Genomic DNA, 5,518 nt, shown 5'->3' with positions numbered 1-5,518 from the left:
TAATCCCTACTCGAAACATTTTGAAAGTGGATGGCTCATGTGCCTCAGCTCCTCTTGTATTGGCAAACCATATGATGTACAAAGTGAACTTCATAAGCTATTTTTTCTAGCAAATCCTTCACAGTTGAATTTCGAGGTAGTTGTTGGAAATAATACTGAGAGGGGGGGTGAACCAGTGTTATTAAATTCTTTTCAATATGCCTTCCAGATTTATACTTTATTTTATTCTTCAGATATTGATCATTAATTTGTATGCCAGTGCCATATAATAATGAACAAGAACAAGAAAAATAGATAAGCACACCAAAGAACACCAGATATAAGGTGGAAACCCAATGTGGGTGAAAACCACCTGCTGCAATATGTCTCTATCTTCTTTCAATTAGAAGCTTCTTTTACAAGGATTTTGTACTGGTGCAGTCCTTTACCAGTATGCAGGCTGCAACCTGCAGAGAGCTACAACTCTCTCTCGTTTTCCAGTCTCTCCTGGAAGGGAGCTACAACCCCCTTTGCTCTTCTACTTCTTTAAGGACCACGTTTCATTAATTTTCAGACTGGATCCAAGAAGATCAAATAATCATCAAGTACATGCAAATCACCCAATCTCCTTATACAATCAACCAATGAATCACCCAAATTCTCAGAATGTTGTAAACAGAAAAGTAATACTAGAAATCTAAACCCAGAACTCTGCAGTAATAGATAAAAGACAGCCAACAAATGTTTCAAGACAGGTCCGCAACTTCACCGATATAAACCTGCAGATATCCGCATTCTTTCTGTGCCTGAACTGCGCAGATCTGCACCGTATCCTTCTGCAGCTCTGCGTACCACCGCACTTTCTCCTTTTGTTGAACTGCGTACCTCAACTCAGATATGCACTACACTATCTATCAGACCGCGTACCTCCGCATTTTCCTTCTGTGCCTCTACGTATCTCCGCACCGTGCTTTCTTCTATTCTGCGTACCTCGCATTGCGCCTTCTGTTGAGCTGCGTACCCCCACACTGCGTCTTCTCCTGCACTGCGTACCCCCGCACCTACGTCGTGGATCGCCTGTCAACCTCTGATTAGGGCCAAAATAACAGTCCTCCAATGTGCCACAGTCAGTCAGATCCACAAATCTGATCATGTGCCCGAGAGTTCACGACTTATCAATAGATTCGCCTTAAGATTTCTCCTTGATATAGATCTAGCTTTGTAAAACCAAACACCCAAAATTTCAGATCTTAAGAAATTCAATTTTCACAAGTGTTTTGCCAAGAGATCTCCTTCCCCTTTTTATAGTCAAACCCTTATCCACACCATGGGACAAAACCATCAAAAACCAATACAAGGGATCCAAACCGGGGTTCAATAATTTAGATCCTATACCACGGGCCAAAACCATAGGATCATGAATCGACGGGCTAAATACCAAGGGCCAAACATAAGAAACCCCATGAGAGTGCACTTCTCTGCATTGGAGTGAGTGAACTGGGGGACCAAACCTTATGAACGGATAACCTGCGGGTATGTCCGCACTTCCTGGACGGCAAACCTACGGGTCCGCACCTTTTGAACGATGCACCTGCGAACCTCTTGTTTTCCATCATTTTGAGAGCGTGAACAGAGTTTTGCCACTTGAGTGAGTTGCCATCAAGTACAAAACCTGAACCATTGAGCCAAACCAGAATCATAATGCCAAAAATCTCCCCCTTTGGACTTGATGGCAACCTCAATATCCTCAACGTCATTCTCCCCCTTTGACATCAAGGGCAAAGGGTTATGCTCCCCCTGAGACCATGCTTAAGTCTTTGTTCTGCTGATCATGCTCCCCCTGACTGTAAACCAGATCTGCAAACCATAATCCACCATACACCATGAATGAAAGAGATAGAGACATATTGCAGCGATATTCAGATCAGCATCCATGTTCTCCTTCTGTGCTACCATAATGCCAACAATGCATTATATGTGCTCCCCCTGAACCAGTGCCATTCGATTTTCGACCAATCCATAAACCAGCAAATGTACGCGTATACCCCATATGAACCTCACGTACAACCAACAATTTTGAAACAGATGAGATTCAACAACAAGATGATGCATCAACTACCCCCAGCTTTTGCCTGAGGTATTCAAAGGTCTCCCTGGGCAATGGTTTGGTGAGTATATCAGCAACTTGTTCCTTAGAAGGAACATACTCCAACTTGACCTTTTGTTCAAGCACTTGTTCCCTGAGAAAGTGATACTTGATCAGTATGTGCTTGGTCTTTGAATGCATGACTGGGTTCTTTGAAATGCTGATTGCACTTGTATTATCACATAAGATGGAGATAGGTGGAGTACAAGTGATTTGAAAATCCTGTAAGGTCTGCATCATCGAAAGGAGTTGAGTGCAAGAAGATGCAGCAGCCACATATTCCTCTTCAGTTGTAGATAAAGCAATCGAACTCTGTTTCTTGCTGAACCAAGATACTAATCTGGAACCCATAAAGAATGCACCACCACTTGTGCTCTTCCTTTCATCCACGCTTCCGGCCTAATCTGAATTTGTATAAGCATGAAGTGTGAGATCTGTATCTCTAGGATACCATAAGCCATAGTTTTGAGTTCCTTGAAGGTACTTGAAAATTCTCTTCACTGCTTGAAGATGAGTTTCCTTTTGGATTTGCCTGAAATCTTCCAACTATTCCCACTGCATGCATGATGTCTGGTCGGGTACTTGTTAAATAAAGTAGACTTCCAATCATAGATCTGTAGGTTGGTTGATGCACTGCTGCTGATTCATCATTTGCACTGAGGCTACATCCTGTGACCATGGGGGTACATACTGGTTTTGCATCTTCCATGCCATATTTCTTAAAAATCTACTTGAGATACTTGGTTTGAGACAAGAAGATCCCACCTTCATTTTGTTGGATTTGCAATCCAAGAAAATATGTTAGTTCTTCAAGCAAAGACATCTCGAATTCTTTTTGCATCACCAAGGCAAGGCTTTGACTCATAGCTCTTCATTGCTGCCAAAGATAATATCATCTACATACACAACAAGTATTAGTAATTTGTCATTTTCATTTTTTATGTAAAGAATTGCTATTTGTTGATCCCTTTGAAAAACCTTGTTGATGAAGATATTTGTCCAAATAGTAGTACCAAGCCCTTGGAGCCTGTTTAAGACCATAGAGAGCCTTCTTTAGTCTGCATACAAGATTTGGATCATTCCCAAGGATGAAACCATCTAGTTTCTCAATGTACACTTCTTCTTCTAAGTCTCCATTCAGAAAGGCTGATTTTACGTCCATTTGAAAAACTTTGGACTTCTGAAAGCTTGAGAGAGCAAGGAACATTCGGATGGCCTCAAGTTTAGCAACGGGAGAAAAATTTTCTTCGAAGTCTATTCCTTCTTGTTGAGCATACCCTTTACACACAAGTCTGGCCTTGTTTCTAATTACTTCTCCATTTTCATTCAACTTATTTTTGAAGGTCCATTTTGTCCCTATGACATTCTTATCTTTTGGTATAGGAAACAACTCCCAAGTGTTGTTCTTTTCGATCTGCTCAAGTTCTTCATCCATCGCCTTGACCCAGCATTCATCTTTGCATGCCTCTCTTACATTTTGTGGTTCAGTGGAGGAGAGTAATGCCAAATAGCTTGAGGCTTCTGCAATTGTTCTTCTTGTTTGTGCACCTGCTTCTTTCTGCCCCAAAATCTGGGAGTCAGGATGATTCTTTTGAACGTACCTGGATGGAGTCTTCTCTTCTATCCTTATTTTCTCCTCAGGTGCCTCTTGAGGTTCTTCTTCATCATTTGTCTGATCTGGAGAGTAGTCTTCATCTTCTTCAATATTTTCATGATTTACTTGCCTAGGGATGTATCCTTTTTCATCAACCACTACATCAATGTTGTCAACAATTCTTCCAAGTCTTTTATTGTAACACTTATATGCTTTGCTGTGGGGAGAATAACCAAGGAGAATGCCTTCATCTGCTCTAGGTTCAAGTTTGCCAAGCTGTTCATCAGTGTTCTTGATATAGCATTTGCTCCCAAAAATTTTGAAATGCTTTACCGAAGGAGTCTCACCATACCAGAGCTCATGAGGAGTTTGAGTGTTGTTCACTCGGACATTTGTTTTGTTGAGAATAAAAACCGCAGCAAATGCCACTTCACCCCAAAAGGTTGCGGGAGTCCCGGACTCATCAAGCATAGCACGAGCCATTTGTTGGACCGTTTTGTTCATCCTTTCCACCACTCCATTTTGCTGAGGACTCCTAACTGTAGAGAATTCCCTTCTTATTCCATGTTCTTCACAGAAATCGAAAAATTCATTTGAGGTAAACTCCCCACCTCTGTCAGACCTGAGGCACTTAATTTTGTGATCTGATTCGTTTTCAGCCAAGGCTTTGAAAGATTTGAATTTTTCAAATGCTTCGTCCTTGTGTTTCATAAGTCCCAACCAAACCATCCTGGAGAAGTCGTCGATGAATAATATAAAGTATTCTTCCCCTCGAGGTGACCTTGTCCTAAATGGACCACATACATCTGTATGGACTAGTTCAAGAGGTCTGCTGGCTGATCCTTCCTTCTCAGGGAAGTTAGTTATGGTTTGCTTACCAAACTGACATGATTTACATATGGTGTTGTCTGGAATTTTGATATCTGGAAGACCACGAACTGCCTGGTATTTGCATGCTTTCCTTATTTGTGAAAAGCTTATATGCCCCAACCTTCGGTGCCATAACCAATGTTCATCATCCTTGCTCAAATATAATTGTTGTTGTCCTTCTTCAAATATGTATAGATTATTTGGAGTTCTTCTGCCTTTGATCACTGTTTTTCCTGTATCAAGATCACGAACGCTACATCCATTTGATTGAAATATTACCTCGGTTCCTTGATCGCACATCTAACTGACACTCAATAGATTATGCTTCAAGCCATCAACATACAAAACATTTCCAGATTTGACCTTTTCTTTCAATTGAGCAGTTCCTTTTCCTTTTATGGCTGCAGGGGTGTCATTTCCAAAAGAGACTTTCTTTCCCTATTCTAAAGCAGTATATGATTCAAGTTTTTTTTTATCACCTGTCATATGCTTCGAACATCCGCTGTCGATGTACCATAGATTTTCCTGTCCTTCTGCATAAAAAGCTATCCCACATCTTTCTGGTTGTGGTTCCTTTATTCTCCATGTTTGGGTGCTTGAGGCTTGTTCCTTTGTCTGTCGAAACCTGCTCCTACATTCAGAATCTTCATGACCGAAGTTATTACAAATAAAACATTCAATTTCATTTTCAAGGGCCGAAAAGTTGTTATAGGTCCTTTTCGTAATCCCAGTCATACTTCTTTGTTTTTGAGCTTCTCTAGTCATGATTGTCTTATAGGCAACACATTGAGCTGCTTTGTGACCAAAGTTATGGCAAGAGAAACATTGGCCATTGAAGAAACTTCTATGATTATCAAATCTACCAGCCAAATGATTATAATTTCTACTGTCATCCATTCTTAAAGCAAATTGAGAAGTTTTTACCTGTG

This window comes from Pinus tabuliformis, chromosome 1_1 (assembly GCF_031772625.1).
Source record: "Pinus tabuliformis cultivar Carrire ecotype Pingquan chromosome 1_1, CPIR1, whole genome shotgun sequence".
Taxonomy (NCBI): Eukaryota; Viridiplantae; Streptophyta; class Pinopsida; order Pinales; family Pinaceae; genus Pinus; species Pinus tabuliformis.
The sequence above is the reverse complement of the archived record's forward strand: the minus strand, read 5'-3'. Positions refer to the sequence as shown.